A 26,573-nucleotide genomic window follows, 5' to 3' on the forward strand; every position below is an offset into this window, starting at 1 on the left:
TAAAACACCTCTCTATGTGCTGAATTTTTTGAAACTACACTTGTTATATCTTCCTATGCTTGTCACTTTGCTCTTCATGAACTTGTTTATTTACAAGATTCCTATGCATAGGAAGCATGTTAGACTTAAATTTGTTTTGAATTTGCCTCTTGATGCTCTCTTTTGCTTCAACTACTATTTCTTGCGAGTGCATCATTAAAACTGCTGAGCCCATCTTAATGGCTATAAAGAAAGCACTTCTTGGGAGATAACCCATGTGTTATTTTACTACAGTACTTTATTTTATATTTGTGTCTTGGAAGTTGTTTACTACTGTAGCAACCTCTCCTTATCTTAGTTTTGTGTTTTGTTGTGCCAAGTAAAGTCGTTGACAGAAAGGTTCATACTAGATTTGGATTACTGCGCAGAAATAGATTTCTTTGCTGTCACGAATCTGGGCAAAATTCTCTGTAGGTAACTCAGAAAATTATGCCAATTTACGTGAGTGATCCTATCACTCAGATATGTACGCAACTTTCATTCAATTTGAGCATTTTCATTTGAGCAAGTATGGTGCCTCAATAAAATTTGTCTTTACGGACTGTTCTGTTTTGACAGATTCTGCCTTTTATTTCGCATTGCTTCTTTTGCTATGTTGGATGGATTTCTTTGTTCCATTAACTTCCAGTAGCTTTGGGCAATGTCCAGAAGTGTTAAGAATGATTGTGTCACCTCTGAACATGTGAATTTTTGATTATGCACTAACCCTCTAATGAGTTTGTTTTGAGTTTGGTGTGGAGGAAGTTTTCAAGGGTCAAGAGAGGAGGATGATATAGTACGATCAAGGAGAGTGAAAGCTCTAAGCTTGGGGATGCCCCGGTGGTTCATCCCTGCATATTTCGAGAAGGCTCAAGCATCTAAGCTTGGGGATGCCCAAGGCATCCCCTTCTTCATCGACAAATTATCAGGTTCCTTCTCTTGAAACTATATTTTTATTCGGTCACATCTTATGTACTTTACTTGGAGCGTCGGTTTGTTTTTGTTTTTGTTTTTGTTTGAATAAATGCTTGTGTGGGAGAGAGACACGCTCCGCTGGTTCATAGGAACACATGTGTTCTTAGCCTTTAATTTTCATGGCGAAGGTTGAAACTGCTTCATTAATTGTTATATGGTTGGAAATGGGAAATGCTACATGTAGTAATTGGTAAAATGTCTTGGATAGTGTGATACTTGGCAATTGTTGTGCTCATGTTTAAGCTCTTGCATCATATACTTTGCACCTATTAATGAAGAAATATATAGAGCTTGCTAAAATTTGGTTTGCATAATTGGTCTCTCTAAGGTCTAGATAATTTCTAGTATTGAGTTTGAACAACAAGGAAGACGGTGTAGAGTCTTATAATGTTTACAATATGTCTTTTATGTGAGTTTTGCTGCACCGGTTCATCCTTGTGTTTGTTTCAAATAACCTTGCTAGCCTAAGCCTTGTATCGAGAGGGAATACTTCTCATGCATCCAAATCCTTGAGCCAACTACTATGCCATTTGTGTCCACCATACCTACCTACTACATGGTATTTCTCCGCCATTCCAAAGTAAATTGCTTGAGTGCTACCTTTAAATTTCCATTCTTTGCCTTTACAATATATAGCTCATGGGAAAAATAGCGTAAAAACTATTGTGGTATTGAATATGTACTTATGCACTTTATCTCTTATTAAGTTGCTTGTTGTGCGATAACCATGTTCCCGGGGACGCCATCAACTACTCTTTGTTGAATATCATGTGAGTTGCTATGCATGTCCGTCTTGTCTGAAGTAAGGGAGATTTACCGCTAGAATGGTTAGAGCATGCATAATGTTAGAGAAGAACATTGGGCCACTAACTAAAGCCATGATCCATGGTGGAAGTTTCAGTTTTGGACAAATATCCTCAATCTCATATGAGAAAATTAATAATTGTTGAATGCTTATGCATTAAAGAGGAGTCCATTATCTGTTGTCTATGTTGTCCCGGTATGGATGTCTAAGTTGAGAATAATTGATAGCGAGAAATCCGATGCAAGCTTTCTCCTTAGACCTTTGTACATGCGGCATAGAGGTACCCCTTTGTGACACTTGGTTAAAACATATGTATTGCGATGATAATCCAGGTAATCCGAGCTAATTAGGACAAGGTGCGGGCACTATTAGTACACTATGCGTGAGGCTTGCAACTTGTAAGATATAATTTACATAACACATACGCTTTATTACTACCGTTGACAAAATTGTTTCTTGTTTTCAAAATCAAAGCTCTAGCACAAATATAGCAATCGATGCTTTCCTCTTTGAAGGACCTTTCTTTTACTTTTATTATTGAGTCAGTTCACCTATCTCTCTCCACCTCAAGAAGCAAACACTTGTGTGAACTGTGCATTGATTCCTACATACTTGCATATTGCACTTGTTATATTACTTTACATTGACAATATCAATGAGATATACATGTTATAAGTTGAAAGCAACCGCTGAAACTTAATCTTAATTTGTGTTGTTTCAATACCTTTACTTTGAATTATTGCTTTATGAGTTAACTCTTATGCAAGACTTATTGATGCTTGTCTTGAAGTACTATTCATGAAAAGTCTTTGTTATATGATTCATTTGTTTACTCATGTCATTTACCATTGCTTTGATCGCTGCATTCATTACATATGCTTTACAATAGTATGATCAAGGTTATGATGGCATGTCACTCCAGAAATTATCTTTGTTATCGTTTACCTGCTCGGGACGAGCAGAAACTAAGCTTGGGGATGCTGATACATCTCCGACGTATCGATAATTTCTTATGTTCCATGCCACATTATTGATGGTATCTACATGTTTTATGCATACTTTATATCGTTTTTATGCGTTTTCCGGAACTAACCTATTGACGAGATGCCGAAGGGCCAGTTCCTGTTTTCTGCTGTTTTTGGTTTCAGAAATCCTAGTAAGGAAATATTCTCGGAATCGGACGAAATCAACGCCCAGCATCTTAGAATCCCCGGAAGCATCCAGAACACCCGAGAGTCGCCAGAGTGGACCCACAGGGGGCCCAGGAGGTAGGCCGGCGTGGCCCAGGCCCTGGCCGCGCCGCCTTACCATCTCACCGCCTCGTCGCCCTTCCGACTCCGCCTCTTCGCCTATATAAAGGTCCCTGACCTAAAACTTCGATACGGAAAAGCCACGGTACGAGAAACCTTCCAGAGCCGCCGCCATCGCGAAGCCAAGATCTGGGGGACAGGAGTCTCTGTTCCGGCACGCCGCCGGGACGGGGAAGTGCCCCCGGAAGGCTCCTCCATCGACACCACCGCCATCTTCATCACCGCTGCTGTCTCCCATGAGGAGGGAGTAGTTCTCCATCGAGGCTCGGGGTTGTACCGGTAGCTATGTGGTTCATCTCTCTCCCTATGTACTTCAATACAATAATCTCATGAGCTGCCTTACATGATTGAGATTCATATGATGATGCTTGTAATCTAGATGTCATTATGCTAGTCAAGTGGGTTTTACTTATGTGATCTCCGGAGACTCCTTGTCCCACGTGTATAAAGGTGACAGTGTGTGCACCGTGTGGGTCTCTTAGGCTATATTTCACAGAATACTTATTCACTGTTACGAATGGCATAGTGAAGTGCTTATTTATATCTCTTTATGATTGCAATGTGTTTTGTATCACAATTTATCTGTGTGCTACTCTAGTGATCTTATTAAAGTAATTTATTCCTCCTGCACGGTGTAATGGTGACAGTGTGTGCATCGTGTTAGTACTTGGCGTAGGCTATGATTGTGATCTCTTGTAGATTATGAAGTTAACTATTGCTATGATGGTATTGATGTGATCTATGCCTCCTTTCGTAGTGTGAAGGTGACAGTGTGCATGCTATGTTAGTACTTGGTTTGGTTATGTTGATCTGTCATGCACTCTAAGGTTATTTAAATATGAACATCGAATATTGTGGAGCTTGTTAACTCCAGCATTGAGGGTTTGTGTAATCCTACACAGTTAGTGGTGTTCATCATCCAACAAGAGGGTGTAGAGTCTAGCATCTATCTATTTATTCTGTTATGTGATCAATGTTGAGAGTGTCCACTAGTGAAAGTATAATCCCTAGGCCTTGTTCCTAAATACTGCTATCGCTGCGTGTTTCTTGTTTCTTGCATCTGCCTTTGTCCGCAATATTATCACCATCAATCACACGCCAGCAAGCACTTTTCTGGCGCCGTTGCTACTGCTCATACTTATTCATACCACCTGTATTTCACTATCTCTTCGCCGAACTAGTGCACCTACTAGGTGTGTTGGGGACACAAGAGACTTCTTGCTTTGTGGTTGCAGGGTTGCATGAGAGGGATATCTTTGACCTCTTCCTCCCTGATATCGATAAACCTTGGGTGATCCACTTAAGGGAAACTTGCTGCTGTTCTACAAACCTCTGCTCTTGGAGGCCCAACACTGTCTACCAGAATAGAAGCTCCCGTAGACATCAACCGTCATCTCCACCGCTGCACCTCGTCTCCGCTGTAACATCTAGGGTTGAATCTTGATTATTTCATAGGGGAAACTCTCCCGATATTGATTACTCCTTGTTATTGATGCTATTGAGTGAAACCATTGAACCAAGGTTTATGTTCAGATTTTTATTCATCATCGTATCACCTCTGATCATGTTCCATATGATGTCTTGTGAGTAGTTCGTTTAGTTCTTGAGGACATGGGTGAAGTCTAAATGTTAGTAGTGAACTATGTTGAGTAATATTTAATGGTTTGATATTTAAGTTGTGGTGTTATTCTTCTAGTGGTGTCATGTGAACGTCGACTACTGATACGTCTCAAACGTATCTATAATTTCTTATGTTCCATGCTACTTTATTGATGATACTCACATGTTTTATACATACTTTATGTCATATTTATGCATTTTCCGGCACTAACCTATTGACAAGATGCCGAAGAGCCAGTTGCTGTTTTCTGCTGTTTTTGGTTTCAGAAATCCTAGTAAGGAAATATTCTCAGAATTGGACGAAATCAACGCCCAGGGTCTTATTTTTCCACGAAGCTTCCAGAAGTCCGAAAGGGAAACGAAGTGGGGCGACGAGGCGACACAGCAGGGCCGCGCGGCCAGGCCTGGGGCCACGCCGCCCTGGCGTGTGGGCCCCTCGTGATGCCCCCTGACCTACCCTTCCGCCTACATATAGCCTTCGTCGCGAATACCCCAGTACCGAGAGCCACGATACGGAAAACCTTCCAGAGACGCCGCCGCCAATCCCATCTCGGGGGATTCAGGAGATCGCCTCCGGCACCCTGCCGGAGAGAGGAATCATCTCCCGGAGGACTCTTCATCGCCATGATCGCCTCTGGAGTGATATGTGAGTAGTTCACCCCTGGACTATGGGTCCATAGCAGTAGCTAGATGGTTGTCTTCTCCTCATTGTGCTATCATTGTCGGATCTTGTGAGCTGCCTATCATGATCAAGATCATCTATTTGTAATGCTACATGTTGCGTTTGTTGGGATCCGATGAATATGGAATACTATGTTATGTTGATTATCAATCCATCTATGTGTTGTTTATGATCTTGCATGCTCTCCATTATTAGTAGAGGCTCTGGCCAAGTCGTTACTTGTAACTCCAAGAGGGAGTATTTATGCTCGATAGTGGGTTCATGCCTCCATTAAATGCAGGACGATGTGAGAAAGTTCTAAGGTTGTGGATGTGCTGTTGCCACTAGGGATAAAACATCAATGCTATGTCTAAGGATATTTGTGTTGATTACATAACGCACCATACTTAATGCAATTGTCTGTTGTTTGCAACTTAATACTGGAAGGGGTGCGGACGCTAACCCAAAGGTGGACTTTTTAGGCATAGATGCATGCTGGATAGCGGTCTATGTACTTTGTCGTAATGCCCAATTGAATTTCACACTACTCATCATAACATGTATGTGCATTGTCATGCCATCTTTATTTGTCAATTTCCCAACTGTAATTTGTTCACCCAACATGCTATTTCTTATCGGAGAGACACCACTAGTGAACTGTGGACCCCGGTCCATTCTTTACATCGAATACAATCTACTGCAATACTTGTTCTTACTGTTCTCTACAAAACATCATCATCCACACTATACATCTAATCCTTTGTTACAGCAAGCCGGTGAGATTGACAACCTCACTGTCACGTTGGGGCAATGTATTTTGGTTGTGTTGTGCAGGTTCCACGTTGGCGCCGGAATCCCTGGTGTTGCGCCGCACTACACTCCGCCACCATCAATCTTCAACGTGCTTCTTGGCTCCTACTGGTTCGATAAACCTTTGTTTCTTACTGAGGAAAAACTTGCTGCTGTATGCATCACACCTTCCTCTTGGGGTTCCCAACGGACGCGTGTTGTACGCGTATCAAGCTCTTTTTCTGGCGCCGTTGCCGGGGAGATCAAGACACGCTGCAAGGGGAGTCTCCACTTCCAATCTCTTTACTTTGTTTTTGTCTTGCTTTATTTTATCTACTACTTTGTTTGCTGCATTATATCAAAATACAAAAAAATTAGTTACTTGCTTTACTTTAATTACTATCTTGTTTGCGTTCTCCGTATTAAAAACACAAAAAAATTAGTTACTTGCATTTATTTTATCTAGTTTGCTTTATTTACTATTGCTAAAATGAGTAATCCTGAAGTTGAAGTTCGTTCGTTTAAGCAACAAGGGGGAGAATGTTTCAAAGATGCTTGTTATAGAATTAGTGATGCTCATAATAGGTGCACTAAGAAACACTCCACTATTATCCTACTCAGGAATTTTTATGTTGGTATCTCTAGCTGGAATAGGTATGTTCTTGATTGTCTCGCGGGAGGTAATTTCCTAGGCACTCCTGCCTTAGAAGCTAGTTGCATTATTGAGAGTCTATTTGGAATACCACCTGTTAATGAAGCTAAAACTGAAATCTCTATTGAAGATGTCATGAAAAAGTTGGAGACTATAGAGCAAAATCTTCCAAGTATTGAGACTAAATTGGGAGAATTACTTAATAGCACTGATAAACTTGACAAATCTCTAGGTGGAATTAATGAGAGAATTGCCATCTTAGAAGATTGTGCTATTCATGATAATCAAACCCAAAGGATTAGTGAACTTTAAGAAGCTATGGGAACCTTGGGTTCAACTTTTTCTTCTATTAAGTTTAAGGAGAAAGCTTATGTGGGTAAGGAGCAAAAGTTCATGTATGTCTCTAAGGTGCCTAAACCAAAAAACTATTATAGGCCTAAAATTGACAAAGCCCTTAATACCACAATAGATAATGGAGCATCTAAGATACCTAATGTGACAAGTTGTGAAAATTACGATGTTGATGCTTCATCTCTTGATAACACTTGATTCACACTTTCTGCGCCTAGCTGAAAGGCGTTAAAGAAAAGCGCTTATGGGAGACAACCCATGATTTTACTTCTGCACTTTTGTTTTATATTTGAGTCTTGGAAGTTGTTACTACTGTAGCAACCTCTCCTTATCTTTATTTTATTGCATTGTTGTGCCAAGTAAAGTCTTTGATAGTAAGGTCCATACTAGATTTGGATTACTGCGCCGAAACAGATTTCTTGCTATCACGAATTTGAGTAGTATTCTCTGTAGGTAACTCAGAAAAATCTGCCAATTTACATGAGTAATCCTCAGATATGTACGCAACTTTCATTAAATTTGAGAATTTTCATCTGAGCAAGTTAAGTGCCCCAGAAAAATTCGTCTTTACGGACTGTTCTGTTTTGACAGATTCTGCCTTTTATTTCGCATTGCCTGTTTTGCTATGCTTGATGGATTTCTTTATTCCATTAACTTTCAGTAGCTTTGTGCAATGTCCAGAAGTGTAAAGAATGATTATGTCACCTCTGAACATGTGAATTTTTTATTATGCACTAACCCTCTAATGAGTTTGTTTCGAGTTTGGTGTGGAGGAAGTTTTCAAGGATCAAGAGAGGAGGATGATACAATATGATCAAGGAGAGTGAAAGCTCTAAGCTTGGGGATGCCCCCATGGTTCATCCCTGCATATTTCAAGAAGACTCAAGCATCTAAGCTTGGGGATGCCCAAGGCATCCCCTTCTTCATCGACAACATTATCAGGTTCCTCTAGTGAAACTACATTTTTATTCCATCACATCTTATGTGCTTTACTTGGAGCGTCTGTATGTTCTTGTTTTTGTTTTGTTTGAATAAAATTGGATCCTAGCATTCATTGTGTGGGAGAGAGACACGCTCCGCTGTTGCATATGAACACATATGTTCTTAGCTTTATTCTTAATGTTCATGGCGAAGGTTGAAACTGCTTCGTTAATTGTTATATGGTTGGAAACGGGAAATGCTACATGTGGTAATTGGTATAATGTCTTGAATAATTTGATACTTGGCAATTGTTGTGCTCATATGGATCATGTTTAAGCTCTTGCATCATATACTTTGCACCTATTAGTGAAATACATAGAGCTTGCTAAAATTTGGTTTGCATGATTGGTCTCTCTAAAGTCTAGATATTTTCTGGTAAGGGTTTGAGCAACAAGGAAGACAGTGTAGAGTCTTATAATGCTTGCAATATGTTTTTATGTAAGTTTTGCTGTACCGGTTATACTTGTGTTTGCTTCAAACAACCTTGCTAGCCTAAGCCTTGTATTGAGAGGGATTACTTCTCGTGCATCCAAATACTTGAGCCAAAAACTATGCCATTTGTGTCCACCATACCTGCCTACTACATGGTATTTCTCTGCCATTCCAAAGTAAATTGCTTGAGTGCTACCTTTAAACAATTCAAAAGTTATTACCTCTTATTTGTGTCAATGTTTTATAGCTCATGAGGAAGTATGTGGTGTTTATCTTTCAATCTTGTTGGGCAACTTTCACCAATGGACTAGAGGCTTCATCCGCTTATCCAATAATTTTGCAAAAGAGCTGGCAATGGGGTTCCCAGCCCCAATTAATTAATCTTCATAATTTTACAAAAAAAGACACTCCTCCATGGTATGTGATTGTTGGAAGGCACCCGAGGATTCGGTTAGCCATGGCTTGAGAAAGCAAAGGTGGGGAGGAGTGTCATCTAAATAAAACTAAAATAAAAAGGCACTCCTTCATGGTATGAGATTGTTGGCAGGCACCCGAGGATTCAGTTAGCCATGGTTTGTGAAAGAAAAGGTTGGAAGGAGTGTCACCCAAAAATAAAAAAATTCATGGGAGCCGCTCTTTGAAAGTCTGTCTGGCAAGGGGGTTAGAGTGCCCACTACCATTCGTTGACAACAACAAACACCTCTCAAAACTTTACATTTATGCTCTCTTTATGTTTTCAAAATAAAAGCTCTAGCACAAATATAGCAATCCATGCTTCCCTCTGCGGAGGGCCATTCTTCTACTTTTATGTTGAGTCAGTTTACCTATTCCTTCCATCTTAGAAGCAAACACTTGTGTTAACTGTGCATTGATTCTTACATACTTGCATATTTGCATTCATCATATTACTTTGTATTGACAATTATCCATGAGATAAATATGTTGAAGTTGAAAGCAACCGCTGAAACTTATATCTTCCTTTGTGTTTGATACGCGTACAACACGCGACCGTTGGGAACCCCAAGACGAAGGTGTGATGCGTACAACGGCAAGTTTTCCCTCAGTAAGAAACTAAGGTTTATCGAACCAGTAGGAGCCAAGAAGCACGTTGAAGGTTGATGGCGGCGAAATGTAGTGCGGCGCAACACCAGGGATTCCGGCGCCAACGTGGAACCTGCACAACACAACCAAAGTACTTTGTCCCAACGTAATGTGATGAGGTTGTCAATCTCACCAGCTTGCTGTAACAAAGGATTAGATGTATAGTGTGGATGATGATTGTTTGCAGAAAACAGTAGAACAAGTATTGCAGTAGATTGTATTCGATGTTAAGAATGGACCGGGGTCCACAGTTCACTAGAGGTGTCTCTCCCATAAGATAAACAGCATGTTGGGTGAACAAATTACAGTTGGGCAATTGACAAATAAAGAGGGCATGACCATGCACATACATATTATGATGAGTATAGTGAGATTTAATTGGGCATTACGACAAAGTACATAGACCGCCATCCAGCATGCATCTATGCCTAAAAAGTCCACCTTCAGGTTATCATCCGAACCCCCTCCAGTATTAAGTTGCAAAGCAACAGACAATTGCATTAAGTATGGTGCGTAATGTAATCAACAACTACATCCTTAGACATAGCATCAATGTTTTATCCCTAGTGGCAACAGCACAACACAACCTTAGAACTTTCTCATCATGTCCCGGTGTCAATGCAGGCATGAACCCACTATCGAGCATAAATACTCCCTCTTGGAGTTACAAGCATCTACTTGGCCAGAGCATCTACTAGTAACGGAGAGCATGCAAGATCATAAACAACACATAGACATAACTTTGATAATCAACATAACAAGTATTCTCTATTCATCGGATCCCAACAAACGCAACATATAGAATTACAGATAGATGATCTTGATCATGTTAGGCAGCTCACAAGATCCGACAATGAAGCACAATGGGGAGAAGACAACCATCTAGCTACTGCTATGGACCCATAGTCCAGGGGTAGACTACTCACACATCACTCCGGAGGCGACCATGGCGGCGTAGAGTCCTCCGGGAGATGAATCCCCTCTCCGGCAGGGTGCCGGAGGCGATCTCCTGGATCCCCCGAGATGGGATCGGTGGCGGCGGCGTCTCTGGAAGGTTTTCCGTATCGTGGCTCTCGGTACTGGGGGTTTCGCAACGGAGGTTTTAAGTAGGCGGAAGGGCAGGTCAGGAGGCGGCACGAGGGCCCCACACCACAGGGTCGCGCGGCCAAGGGGGGGCCGCGCCGCCCTAGGGTGTGGCCCCCTCGTGGCCCCTCTTCGTCTCCTCTTCGGACTTCTGGAAGCTTCGTGGCAAAATAGGACCCTGGGCGTTGATTTCGTCCAATTCTGAGAATATTTCGTTACTAGGATTTCTGAAACCAAAAACAGCAGAAAATAGCAACTGGCACTTCGGCATCTTGTTAATAGGTTAGTTCTAGAAAATGCACGAATATGACATAAAGTGTGCATAAAACATGTAGATAACATCAATAATGTGGCATGGAACATAAGAAATTATCGATACGTCGGAGACGTATCAATCCCATTGCTTTAGATTATAATGGTTTGGATTTTGATGATTGCCACATCTCTGAAGTTATAAATTTCTTACAAAAACTTGCTAAGAGTCCTAATGCTAGTGCTATAAATTTGGCTTTCACGAAACATATTACAAATGCTCTCATAAAAGCTAGAGAAGAGAAACTAGAACGCGAAGCTTCTATTCCTAGGAAGCTAGAGGATGGTTGGGAGCCTATCATTAAGATGAAGGTCAATGACTTTGATTGTAATGCTTTATGTGATCTTGGTGCAAGTATTTACGTTATGCCTAAGAAAATCTATAATATGCTTGACTTGCCACCATTGAAAAATTGTTATTTGGATGTTAATCTTGCTGATAAGTCTACAAAGAAACCTTTGGGGAGAGTTGATAATGTTCGCATTACCGTTAACAATAACCTTGTCCCCGTTGATTTTGTTGTCTTGGATATTGAATGCAATGCATCTTGTCCCATTATATTGGGAAGACCTTTTCTTCGAACTGTTGGTGCTATCATTGATATGAAGGAAGGTAATATTAAATATCAATTTCCTCTCAAGAAAGGTATGGAACACTTCCCTAGAAAGAGAATGAAGTTACCTTTTGATTCTATCATTAGAACAAATTATGATGTTGATGCTTCATCTCTTGATAATACTTGATATACACTTTCTGCGCCTAGCTGAAAGGCGTTAAAGAAAAGCGCTTATGGGAGACAACCCATGTTTTTACTACAGTACTTTTATTTTATATTTGAGTCTTGGAAGTTGTTACTACTGTAGCAACCTCTCCTTATCTTATTTTGTTGCATTGTTGTGCCAAGTAAAGTTGTTGATAGTAAGGTTCATACTAGATTTGGATTACTGTGCAGAAACAGATTTCTTTGCTGTAACGAATCTGGGCCTAATTCTCTGTATGTAAGTCAGAAAATTATGCCAATTTACGTGAGTAATCCACAGATATGTACGCAACTTTCATTCTATTTGAGCATTTTCATTTGAGCAAGTCTGGTGCCTCTTAGAAATTCGTCTTTACGAACTGTTCTGTTTTGACAGATTCTGCCTTTTATTTCGCATTGCCTGTTTTGCTATGCTTGATGGATTTTTCGATTCTATTAACTTTCAGTAGCTTTGTGCAATGTCCAGAAGTGTTAAGAATGATTATGTCACCTCTGAACATGTAAATTTTAATTGTGCACTAACCCTCTAATGAGTTGTTTTGAGTTTGGTGTGGAGGAAGTTTTCAAGGATCAAGAGAGGAGGATGATACAATATGATCAAGGAGAGTGAAAGCTCTAAGCTTGGGGATGCCCCAGTGGTTCACCCCTGCATATTTCAAGAAGACTCAAGCGTCTAAGCTTGGGGATGCCCAAGGCATCCCCTTCTTCATCGACAACATTATCAGGTTCCTCTAGTGAAACTATATTTTTATTCCATCACATCTTATGTGCTTTGCTTGGAGCGTCTGTTTGTTTTTGTTTTTGTTTTGTTTGAATAAAGTGGATCCTAGCATTCATTGTGTGGGAGAGAGACACGCTCTGCTGTTGCATATGGACAAATATGTCCTTAGGCTTTACTCATAATGTTCATGGCGAAGGTTGAATCTTCTTCGTTAAATTATTATATGGTTGGAATCGGGAAATGCTACATGTAGTAGTTGGTAAAATGTCTTGGATAATTTGATACTTGGAAATTGTTGTGCTCATGTTTAAGCTCTTGCATCATATACTTTGCACCTATTAATGAAGAAATACATAGAGCTTGCTAAAATTTGGTTTGCATAATTGCTCTCTCTAAGGTCTAGATAATTTCTAGTAAAAGTTTGAACAACAAGGAAGACGGTGTAGAGTCTTATGATGTTTACAATATGTCTTTTATGTGAGTTTTGCTGCACCGGTTCATCCTTGTGTTTGTTTCAAATAACCTTGCTAGCCTAAGCCTTGTATCGAGAGGGAATACTTCTCATGCATCCAAAATCCTTGAGCCAACCACTATGCCATTTGTGTCCACCATACCTACCTACTACATGGTATTTCTCCGCCATTCCAAAGTAAATTGCTTGAGTGCTACCTTTAAACAATTCAAAATTTATCACCTCTGATTTGTGTCAATGTTTTATAGCTCATGAGGAAGTATGTGGTGTTTATCTTTCAATCTTGTTGGGCAACTTTCACCAATGGACTAGTGGCTTCATCCGCTTATCCAATAATTTTGCAAAAAGAGCTGGCAATGGGATTCCCAGTCCCAAATTAATTAACCTAAATAGACACTCCTCCATGGTATGTGATTGTTGGACGGCACCCAAAGGATTAGGTTAGCCATGGCCCTAGAAAGCAAAGGTGGGGAGGAGTGTCATCATAATAAAACTAAAATAAAAAGGTACTCCTTCATGGTATGAGATTGTTGGTAGGCACCCGAGGATTCGGTTAGCCATGGTTTGTGAAAGAAAGGTTGGAAGGAGTGCCAACCAAAAATAAAAATAATTCATGGGAGCCGCTCTTTGAAGGTTTGCCTGGCAAGGGGGTTAGAGTGCCCACTACCATTCGTTGACAACAACAAACATCTCTCAAAATTTTACTTTTATGCTCTCTTTATGTTTTCAAAACCAAAGCTCTAGCACAAATATAGCAATCAATGCTTCCCTCTGCGAAAGGCCATTCTTTTACTTTTATGTTGAGTCAGTTCACCTATTTCTCTCCACCTCAAGAAGCAAACACTTGTGTGAACTGTGCATTGATTCCTACATACTTGCATATTGCACTTGTTATATTACTTTACATTGACAATATCCATGAGATATACATGTTACAAGCTGAAAGCAACCGCTGAAACTTAATCTTCCTTTGTGTTGCTTCAATACCTTTACTTTGAATTATTGCTTATGAGTTAACTCTTATGCAAGACTTATTGATGCTTGTCTTGAAAGTACTATTCATGAAAAGTCTTTGCTATATGATTCATTTGTCTACTCATGTCATTTACCATTGTTTTGATCGCTGCATTCATTACATGTGCTTACAATAGTATGATCAAGGTTATGATGGCATGTCACTCCAGAAATTATCTTTGTTATCGTTTACCTGCTCGGGACGAGCAGAAACTAAGCTTGGGGATGCTGATACATCTCCGACGTATCGATAATTTCTTATGTTCCATGCCACATTATTGATGATATCTACATGTTTTATGCATACTTTATGTCATATTTATGCATTTTCCGGCACTAACCTATTAACGAGATGCCGAAGAGCCGATTCTTGTTTTCTGCTGTTTTTGGTTTCAGAAATCCTAGTAAGGAAATATTCTCGGAATTGGACGAAATCAACGCCCAGGGGCCTATTTTCACACGAAGCTTCCAGAAGACCGAAGGAGTCACGAAGTGGGGCCACGAGGTGGCCAGACACTAGGGCGGCGTGGCCTGGCCCTTGGCCGCGCCGGCCTGTCGTGTGGGGCCCTCGTGTGGCCTCCTGACCTATCTCCTCCGCCTACTTAAAGCCTTCGTCGCAAAACCCCCAGTACCGAGAGCCACGATACGGAAAACCTTCCAGAGACGCCGCCGCCGCCAATCCCATCTCGGGGGATTCAGGAGATCGCCTCCGGCACCCTGCCGGAGAGGGGAATCATCTCCCGGAGGACTCTTCACCGCCATGGTCGCCTCCGGAGTGATGAGTGAGTAGTTCACCCCTGGACTATGGGTCCATAGCAGTAGCTAGATGGTCGTCTTCTCCTAATTGTGCTTCATTATCGGGTCTTGTGAGCTGCCTAACATGATCAAGATCATCTATCTGTAATGCTATATGTTGTGTTTGTTGGGATCCGATGGATAGAGAATACTATGTTATGTTGATTATCAATCTATTACCTATGTGTTGTTTATGATCTTGCATGCTCTCCGTTATTAGTAGGGGCTCTGGCCAAGTTTTTGCTAGTAACTCCAAGAGGGAGTATTTATGCTCGATAGTGGGTTCATGCCTCCATTAAATGCAGGACGGTGACGAAAGTTCTAAGGTTGTGGATGTGCTGTTGCCACTAGGGATAAAACATCGATGCTATGTCCGAGGATGTAGTTGTTGATTACATTACGCACCATACTTAATGCAATTGTCTGTTGTTTGCAACTTAATACTGGAAGGGGTTCGGATGATAACCTGAAGGTGGACTTTTTAGGCATAGATGCATGCTGGATAGCGGTCTATGTACTTTGTCGTAATGCCCAATTAAATCTCACTATACTCATCATATCATGTATGTGCATGGTCATGCCCTCTTTATTTGTCAATTGCCCAACTGTAATTTGTTCACCCAACATGCTATTTATCTTATGGGAGAGACGCCTCTAGTGAACTGTGGACCCCGGTCCATTCTTTTAATCGAATACAATCTACTGCAATACTTGTTCTACTGTTTTCTGCAAACAATCATCATCCACACTATACATCTAATCCTTTGTTACAGCAAGCCGGTGAGATTGACAACCTCACTGTTTCGTTGGGGCAAAGTACCTTGGTTGTGTTGTGCAGGTTCCACGTTGGCGCCGGAATTTCTGGTGTTGCGCCGCACTACATCTCGCCGCCATCAACCTTCAACGTGCTTCTTGACTCCTACTGGTTCGATAAACCTTGGTTTCTAACTGAGGGAAACTTACTGCTGTACGCATCACACCTTCCACTTGGGGTTCCCAACGGTCGCGTGCTGTACGCGTGTCAGGGCCCCACACGACAGGCCGGCGCGGCCAGGGCTTGGGCCACGCCGCCCTGGTGTCTGGCCACCTCGTGGCCCCACTTCGTATCCTCTTCGGTCTTCTGGAAGCTTCGTGGAAAAATAGGCCCCTGGGCGTTGATTTAGTCCAATTCCGAGAATATTTCCTTACTAGGATTTCTGAAACCAAAAACAGCAGAAAACAGCAACTGGCTCTTCGGCATCTTGTTAATAGGTTAGTGCCAGAAAATGCATAAATATGACATATAGTATGCATAAAACATGTAGATATCATCAATAATATGGCATGGAACATAAGAAATTATCGATACGTCGGAGACGTATCAGTGTTGCTTCAATGCCTTTACTTTGAATCTATTGCTTTATGAGTTAAATCTTATGCAAGACTTATTGATGCTTGTCTTGAAAGTACTATTCATGAAAAGTCTTTGCTATATGATTCAGTTGTTTAATCATTGTCTTTACCATTGCTTCGAATCGCTGCATTCATTACATATGCTTACAATAGTATTGATCAAGATTATGATAGCATGTCACTGCAGAAATTATCTTTGTTATCGTTCACCTACTCGGGGACGAGTAGGAACTAAGCTTGGGGATGCTTGATACGTCTCAAACGTATCTATAATTTCTTATGTTCCATGCTACTTTATTGATGATACTCACATGTTTTATACATACTTTATGTCATATTTATGCATTTTCCGGCACTAACCTATTGACAAGATGCCGAAGAGCTAGTTGCTGTTTTCTGTTGTTTTTGGTTTCAGAAATCCTAGTAAGGAAATATTCTCGGAATTGGACGAAATCAACGCCCAGGGTCTTATTTTTCCACGAAGCTTCCAGAAGTCCGAAAGGGAAACGAAGTGGGGCGACGAGGCAGCGACACAGCAGGGCCGCGCGGCCCTGGCGTGTGGGCCCCTCGTGATGCCCCCTGACCTACCCTTCCGCCTACATATAGCCTTCATCGTGAATACCCCAGTACCGAGAGCCACGATACGGAAAACCTTCCAGAGATGCCGCCGCCAATCCCATCTCGGGGGATTCAGGAGATCGCCTCCGGCACCCTGCCGGAGAGGGGAATCATCTCCCGGAGGACTCTTCATCGCCATGATCGCCTCCGGAGTGATGTGTGAGTAGTTCACCCCTGGACTATGGGTCCATAGCAGTAGCTAGATGGTTGTCTTCTCCTCATTGTGCTATCATTGTCGGATCTTGTGAGCTGCCTATCATGATCAAGATCATCTATTTGTAATGCTACATGTTGCGTTTGTTGGGATTCGATGAATATGGAATACTATGTTATGTTGATTATCAATCCATCTATGTGTTGTTTATGATCTTGCATGCTCTCCGTTATTAGTAGAGGCTCTGGCCAAGTCGTTACTTGTAACTCCAAGAGGGAGTATTTATGCTCGACAGTGGGTTCATGCCTCCATTAAATCTAGGACAGTGACAGAAAGTTCTAAGGTTGTGGATGTGCTGTTGCCCCTAGGGGTAAAACATCAATGCTATGTCTAAGGATATTTGTGTTGATTACATTACGCACCATACTTAATGCAATTGTCTGTTGTTTGCAACTTAATACTGGAAGGGGTGCGGACGCTAACCCGAAGGTGGACTTTTTAGGCATAGATGCATGCTGGATAGCGGTCTATGTAGTTTGTCGTAATGCCTAATTGAATTTCACACTACTCATCATAACATGTATGTGCATTGTCATGCCATCTTTATTTGTCAATTGCCCAACTGTAATTTGTTCGCCCAACATGCTATTTCTTATCGGAGAGACACCACTAGTGAATTGTGGACCCCGGTCCATTCTTTACATCGAATACAATCTACTGCAATACTTGTTCTTACTATTATCTGCAAACATCATCATCCACACTATACATCTAATCCTTTGTTACAGCAAGCCGGTGAGATTGACAACCTCACTGTCACGTTGGGGCAAAGTATTTTGGTTGTGTTGTGCAGGTTCCACGTTGGCGCCGGAATCCCTGGTGTTGCGCCGCACTACACTCCGCCACCATCAACCTTCAACGTGCTTCTTGGCTCCTACTGGTTCGATAAACCTTGGTTTCTTACTGAGGGAAAACTTGCTGCTGTACGCATCACACCTTCCTCTTGGGGTTCCCAACGGACGCGTGTTGTACGCCTATCAACTACATGATACTTCACCTTTATCGGCCTAGGGGAATGCATCTTGTATTCGTTTTCCAATTGTGGGGTTGCCGGAGTGACAGCAACCTGAACCCCCGTTGGTATATCGATGCATGAGGGATAGCAGGATCTCAGAGTTTAAGGCTGTGGTTAGATTTATCTTAATTACTTTCTTGTATTTGCGGATGCTTGCAAGGGGTTTAATCACAAGTATGTATTAGTCCTAGGAAGGGCGGTGCATTAGCATAGGTTCACCCACACAACACTTATCAAAACAATGAAGATTAATCAACTATATGAAGCGAAAGCATTAGACTAAATTCTCGTGTGTCCTCAAAAACGTTTGGTCATCATAAGTAAACAAACCGGCTTGTCCTTTGTGCTAAAAAGGATTGGGCCACTCGCTGCAATTATTACTCCCGCATTTTACTTACTTGTATTTTATTTATCTGCTATATCAAAATCCCCTGAATACTTGTCTGTGAGCATTTACAGTGAATCCTTCATCAAAACTGCTTGTCAACACCTTCTGCTCCTCGTTGGGTTCGACAGTCTTATTTATCGAAAGTACTACGATACACCCCCCATACTTGTGGGTCATCAAGACTATTTTCTGGCGCCGTTGCCGGGGAGTGAAGCGCTATTTGTAAGTGGGATTGGTAAGGAAAACTTTTACTGTACGCGCTGTTTTTATTTCTGCCTGCTACTATAATTCATTATGGAGAGATCTTCTCTTGAATTCCTATTTGGAAAATCTACTACTACTGCAAAGGTAGTGGATGAGGCGCCAGGTGAGAAAGAGGTTCCATATAAAATACCTATGAAAATTATTGAACGTGTTGTGGGTAACCGCTATGAAGGGGATGGAACTGTCCATCCTGGTGATCATTTACTATTTTTACATGAATTATGTGGGTTATTCAAGTGTGCAAGTATTTCTATGGATGAAGTTAGGAAGAAACTATTCTCTATATCACTGTCTGGTAAAGCGGCGCATTGGTATAAACTGCTGAAGAATGGGCATTCTCTTGATTGGAAGGATGTTGTGCCTCTATTTTATTCTAAATTCTATCCTCCAAGTGAAATTCACAAAGACTGAAACCGCATATATAATTTCTGGCCTCATGATGGAGAGAGTATTGCCCAAGCATGGGTGAGATTGAAGTCTTTAATGCTCAAATGCCCCATTCATGAGCTTCCTGGTAATATCATCATTGATAATTTCTATGCAAGACTTTCTTTTCAAGATAAAACCTTGCTGGATACTACTTGTTCTGGATCATTCACACGCAACAAAGAAGAGTTTAAATGGGACCTTCTTAATCGGATTCAGGAGAATACTGAAGGATGGGAGAACGACAAAGGTAGAGAGTCAGGTATAAATTATGATTATGAATGCATTGAAACTTTTATGGATACTGATAAATTTCGTAATATGAGTGCTACTTATGGTTTTGACTCTCAAGTTGTTGCAAATTTTTATAATGCTTTTGCCTCTCATTTTGAATTACCTAGGAAGAATTTTAATAAGTATCATGAACCTTACAAAGATAAAACTGATTCACCTATAGGTAAATGTGTTGAGATTAAAACTGTTGATCATATTCTTCCTGAAGCTTATATTGAAAATACTCCTTTTCCTGCTAAAATGAAGGAGTATTCTGTTATAACTAGTGTGGTTAATAAAAGTGCAAAGAAACCTATAGAACCTGAGGAGCAAATAAAAGTTGAACCTGCTATTGCAATAGTTAAAGATCTTGTGACTGAAAATGTAGAAGATGGTCACATCATTTTCTGTGAAGATGCTTCTAATATTGTTTCACATGCTAGTAAATCTAGGAGAGCCAGTGTTCCTATGCTCTCTGTTAGAATTGGTGATCATTGTTATTATGGTTTGTGCGATCTTGGTGCAACTATTAGTGCCATTCCTTATGAGCTTTATGAGGAAATCATGCATGAAATTGGTTCTTGTGAACTTGAAGATATTGATGTGTTCATTCGACTAGCTAATAGAGAAACTATCTCTCCTATTGGTATTGTTCGAGATGTGGAAGTTCTATGTGGTAAGATTAAATATCCTGCTAACTTTTTGGTACTTGGTTCTGCTGCTAGTAAGACTTGTCCTATCATTTTTGGTAGACCTTTTCTAAATACTTGTGGAGCTATTATATATTGCAAGAAGGAGAAAATTGTGACTAAATTTGCTGGTGAATCTTATGAGTTTAATTTCTCTAAATTTGCCAAAGTTCCTTATAAAGCTGAATTGCCTAATGATGATTTTAGAGTTGAACAATGTGCATCTATTGCTCTTGCTCCTAATAATCCTTTGCAGCGACATTTGGAGGATTCTGAGAGTGAAGTCTTTAGGGAAGAAAGGAATGAGCTTGATGAAATTTTCCTTCGTCAACCTATTCTTAAACATGACTTACCGGTTGAAGATCTAGGTACAACACCACCACCCAAGGAAGATCCTGTTTTTGATTTGAAACCGTTGCCTGATAATCTTAAGTATGCTTATATTGATGATAAGAAAACATATCCTGTTATTATTAGTGCTAAGCTTTCAGATTTTGAGGAAGAAAGGTTATTGGAAATATTGAAGAAACACCGAGGAGCTATTGGCTACACTCTTGATGACTTGAAGGGGATTTCTCCCTCTATTTGCCAACATGCCATCAACATGGAAGATGATGCAAAGCCTGTTGTTGAACATCAGTGTCGTCTAATTCCTAAGATGAAGGATGTGGTAAGGAGTGAGGTATTAAAACTTGTTGAAGCTGGTATTATATATCCTATTGCTGATAGTAGATGGGTTAGTCCTGTGCATTGTGTTCCTAAGAAAGGAGGAATAACTGTTGTACCTAATGATAATGATGAGCTCATCCCTCAAAGAGTAGTTGTAGGGTATAGAATGTGCATTGATTATCGAAAAGTTAATAAAGTCACTAGGAAAGATCATTACCCTTTACCTTTTATTGATCAAATGTTAGAAAGGTTGTCTAAAAATACTCATTTTTGCTTTCTTGATGGTTATTCTGGGTTTTCACAAATTGCTGTTAAAACTAAAGATCAAGAGAAAACCACTTTCACTTGTCCCTATGGAACTTATGCTTATAGGCGTATGCCTTTTGGTTTATGTAATGCTCCTGCTACTTTTAAAAGATGCATGTCTGCTATTTTTCATGGCTTTTGTGAAAAGATTGTAGAGGTATTCATGGATGATTTTTCTGTCTATGGGAATTCTTTTGATAATTGCTTGCGAAACCTTGATAAAGTTTTGCAGAGATGTGAAGAAACTAACCTTGTTCTTAATTGGGAGAAATGCCACTTTATGGTTAATGAAGGAATTGTATTGGGACATAAAATTTCTGAGAGAGGTATTGAAGTTGATAGAGCTAAAGGTGAAGCAATTGAGAAGATGCCCTATCCTAGGGATGTTAAAGGTATACGTAGTGTTCTTGGTCATGCTGGTTTTTATAGAAGATTTATAAAATATTTCTCTAAAATTTCAGAGCCTCTTACTAATCTTCTTCAAAAAGATGTACCTTTTGTTTTTGATGATGATTGTAAGGAAGCTTTTGAAACTCTAAAGAAAGCCTTAACAACTGCTCCTGTAGTTGAACCTCCTGATTAGAATTAACCTTTTGAAATTATGTGTGATGCTAGTGATTTTGCTGTAGGTGATGTTCTTGGACAGCGAGTAGATAAAAAATTGAATGTTATTCATTATGCTAGTAAAACTCTTGATGCTGCTCAAAGAAATTATGCTACAACTGAAAAAGAATTATTAGCTGTGGTTTTTGCTTGTGACAAGTTTAGAACTTATATTGTTGATTCAAAAGTCACAATTCATGCTGATCATGCTGCAATTAGGTACCTTATGGAAAAGAAAGATGCTAAGCCAAGGCTTATTAGATGGGTGCTTCTTTTGCAAGAATTTGATTTACATATAATAGATAGGAAAGGTGCTGATAATCATGTTGCTGATACTTTGTCTAGATTGGAAAATATTGTTTATGATCCTGTTCCTGTTAATGATAGTTTTCCAAATGAACAGTTGGCTGTAATAAAGGTGAGCTCGGGAGATAGTCCTTGGTATGCTGATTATGGTAACTTTATTGTTTCGAAGTACTTGCCTCCAACCTTTTCAGCTCAGCAAAGGAGGAAATTCTTTTATGACACTAGGCATTATTTTTGGGATGACCCACACTTATATAAAGAAGGAGTGGATGGTATTATGCGAAGATGTGTTCCCGAATATGAACAACAAGAGATATTGAGTAAGTGTCATGGTAGTGTTTATGGAGGACATCACGCCAGAGATAGAACCGCGCAAAAGGTTCTACAGTCAGGTTTTTATTGGCCAACTCTCTTTAAAGATGCAAGAAAGTTTATTTTATCTTGTGATGAATGTCAAAGGGTTCGTAATATCTCTAGACGCAATGAAATGCCTATGAATTATACTCTTTTTATTGAACCATTTGATTGTTGGGGATTTGACTTCATGGGTCCTTTCCCTTCTTCAGAAGGGAACACTCATATACTTGTCTCTGTTCATTATGTTACTAAATGGGTGGAAGCCATACCCACAAAAAGTGCTGATGGTGAGCCCTCTTTAAGAATGCTTTTAGATATTATTTTTCCTAGATTTGGAGTACCTAGATATCTTATGACTGATGGAGGTTCTCATTTTATTCATGGTGGTTTTAGAAAAACTCTTGCTAAATATGGTATTAATCATAGGATTGCTTCCGCTTATCATCCTCAAACTAGTGGGCAAGTAGAATTATCAAATAGAGAAATTAAATCTATCTTGCAAAAGACTGTTAATAAATCTAGAAAAAAATGGGCTAGTAAGTTGAAGGAAGCACTATGGGCTTATAGAACTGCTTATAAAAATCCTATGGGTATGTCTCCTTATAAAATGGTTTATGGAAAAGCTTGTCATTTACCTTTAGAACTAGAGCATAAAGCTTATTGGGCTGTAAGAGAACTTAATAAAGATCCTAAACTTGCCGGTAAGAAAAGGTTGCTACAATTGAGTTCTTTAGATGAATGGAGAAGTGAAGCTTATGAAAATGCTAAACTTTTTAAGGAGAAAGTTAAGAAATGGCATGATAGAAAAATTATCAAAAGAGAATTTAATGTTGGAGATAAAGTCCTATTGTATCGGTCTCGTCTCAGATTTTTTGCAGGGAAATTACTCTCAAAATGGGAAGGACCATATGTCATCATGGAGGTGTATCGTTCAGGGGCAATTAAAATTGGTTCTCTGAAAGGTGATGCCACACAAGTGGTGAATGGACAAAGAATCAAGCATTATATTTCTGGAGATTCTTATAACGAAGACGTTGATGTTATTCGAGTGCTGACTCCGGAAGCTTTCATCAAAAATCAAATTGATAGTTCTGCAGAGTTCGACTTCGAATAGGTAACAGTTATGGTAATAAAAAGTCCGCGTTTAAATTTCCGAACAATGTTTTTGCTATTTTCAGAAAATATGAAAAATTACGAGATCGAATCAGAGCGGAGGAGACGCACGAGGACGTGTCCCCATAGGCCGGCGCGGGCCCCACCCTGGCCGCGTCGCCATACGGGGACGGCTCCTCGGAGTCCCTCTCCCACTCCGGTTCGACCTGGTACTTTCCTTCTGTCGTGAATTTTTTTGCTATATAATCCCCCGGACCCTCTGAGGTCCATATATCATTTTCTCGTCGTGTTTTGTTTCAACCTGTTTCTGTTCAGATGTCGTCGCAAGGTTCATCCTCAGAAGATTATGCAATGCGTCGCAACCATGAGCTCCTCCAAGATCTAGATCAAGGAACTTTCTTTGGATGGGCGGAAGAGGAAAGGGTCGTGTCAAGGCGGAAAGAGATGGAGATAGTGTCAAGGAGGAAGTGAAGAAGATGTCATCAATAAAAAGAGAGCGGCAAGCTGTGGGGAGTAAGCCAATCTTGGTGGGATCGGTTAACACTCGACGTTCTTTTTCTCATAACTTGCAGGGACCTTTACCACCTGTTTCTAGCCTCGACTCTTCCCCTGCTGTGGAGGAAGCTCTTCGGGTTACCAATGAGTTTTGTGATCAATACCGTGTTCTGAGAAGGGAAGTGGAGATACTTGAAGAGGAGAACAACCGACTTCGCAGAATGCTAGAGCAATTCCTCACTCCCATCAGTGCTGTTCCTCCATCACCACCGAAGGAGTAATTCATCATTGGTATTGGCACCCCCTTGGTTTGTTCCAAGCTTGGGGGGAGTGCCACGGTATCACATCATCACTATCTTTTACCTTTTTACTATCAAGTAGTGTCATATAATGAGTAGGGAAGTTATCATATAAGATGGTTTGCAGTGTGGAAGTATCTCTCTTTTAGTTGGTTATGTATGTATCCCTCGGTGTGAGCTATCGTTATGGAATATTAATGAGAAGTTTTATCATTTACTTTTTGCACACCTTATTTTAGTTTGCAATCTTTGTTATATGATTGATCTTGTTGTTAGTATTGGTATCACTTTGGGAGCATTAAGTAAATCTATTTGGTTTTGGCAAACTTAGCATTGGTCAACAGCAACAATACTTTGAGATTTAAGTAGAAAAAAGGGAAATACATGTAGATATATTATTTCATTATCTTTCTTTCTTGTTAGCTATTAGCTTAGTATTCTGAAGTTAAAATTGTTTGTACTTACAAGGAAGATGCATGATTGTTTCTATCATATGTATATTTTGTTTGTTTCTCTCAACTCTTATGCTTGCTAACCAACCTTGCTAGCCAAAGACCTGTACTGAGAGGGAATACTTCTCGTACATCCAAAACCTTAAACCAAACCTATGCCACTTGTGTCCACCATAACTACCAACTATGTGGTATTTCTCTGCCATTCCAAGTAAATACTTCATGTGCTACCTTTAAACAATTCAAAAGTTATTACTCCTTATTTGAGTCAATGTTTTATAGCACATGAGGAAATATGTGGTGTTTTGTCTTTCAATCTTGTTGGGCAGACTTTCACCAATGGACTAGTGGCACATCCGCTTATCCAATAATTTTGCAAAAGAGCTGGCAACGGGGTTCCTAGCCCCAATTAATTAACTTTCATTAATAATTCTCTTCACATGTTTTGCCATGATTCATCAGTAAGCAACTTAATTTTGCAATAGACACTCCTCCATGGTATGTGAAATGTTGGAAGGCACCCGAGGATTCGATTAGCCATGGCTTGCGTAAGCAAAGGTTGGGAGGAGTGTCGTCCATAAATAAAACTAAAGTACATGTGTAAACAAAAGATAAGAGGGATGATCTACCTTGCTGGTAGAGATAACGTTTTTCTTGGGAGCCGCTCTTTGAAAGTCTGTTTGACAAGGGGGTTAGAGTGCCCACTACCATTCGTTGACAACAACAAACACCTCTCAAAACTTTATTTTTATGCTCTCTATATGATTTCAAAACTTGAAAAGCTCCATCACATGATTTAATCCCTGCTTCCCCCTGCGAAGGGCCTATCTTTTACTTTATGTTGAGTCAGTAAACCTATTTCCCTCTATCTTAAGCAAGCAATTGAGTTGTTGTGATCCAACCATTTATATTGTGATCTATTTAATCATGTCTTTTATTCTTCCTTGTTTAGTACAAATTTTATCTGAATGAATATGATTTTGAAGGTTATCTATGCTCGAAAGATAAAGTACAATCTGTTAATTCGTCCTTGACCAAGAATGAAGTTTGCCATTACCAATACTGATTTCCTATGCGCCTTTAATTGTGATTTCCTGATACGTCTCAAACGTATCTATAATTTCTTATGTTCCATGCTAGTTTTATGACAATACTTTATATACACTTTATATCATTTATATGCATTTTCCGGCACTAACCTATTAACAAGATGCTGAAGCGCTAGTTCCTGTTTTCTGCTGTTTTTGGTTTCAGAAATCCTATACAGGAAATATTCTCGGAATTGGACGAAACAAAATCCCACGGTCTTATTTTGCACGGAGCCTTCCAGAAGTCCGAAGGGGAGATGAAGAGGGGGCGCGAGGCGCCCACACCCTAGGTCGGCGCGGTGGGGCCCCTGGCCGCGCCGGCCTGTGGGGTGGGGCCCTCGAGCCTCTCCCCACTCTGCCTCTTCGCCTATTTATTCCTTCTGTCGCGAAAAACCTATTACCGAGAGCCACGATACGAGAAAAGTTCCAGGGACGCCCCCGCCGCCAATCCCATCTCGGGGGATGATACGTCTCCGACGTATCGATAATTTCTTATGTTCCATGCTTGTTTTATGACAATACCTACATGTTTTGTTCACACTTTATGACGATTTTATGCGTTTTCCGGAACTAACCTATTGACGAGATGCCGAAGAGCCAGTTCCTGTTTTCTGCTGTTTTTGGTTTCAGAAATCCTAGTAAGGAAATATTCTCGGAATTGGACGAAATCAACGCCCAGCATCTTAGAATTGCATGAAGCTTCCAGAACACCCGAGAGCCGCCAGAGGGGGGCCACAGGCCCACCAGACAGTA

This window comes from Lolium perenne, chromosome 3 (genome assembly GCF_019359855.2).
Source record: "Lolium perenne isolate Kyuss_39 chromosome 3, Kyuss_2.0, whole genome shotgun sequence".
NCBI classification, from domain to species: domain Eukaryota; kingdom Viridiplantae; phylum Streptophyta; class Magnoliopsida; order Poales; family Poaceae; genus Lolium; species Lolium perenne.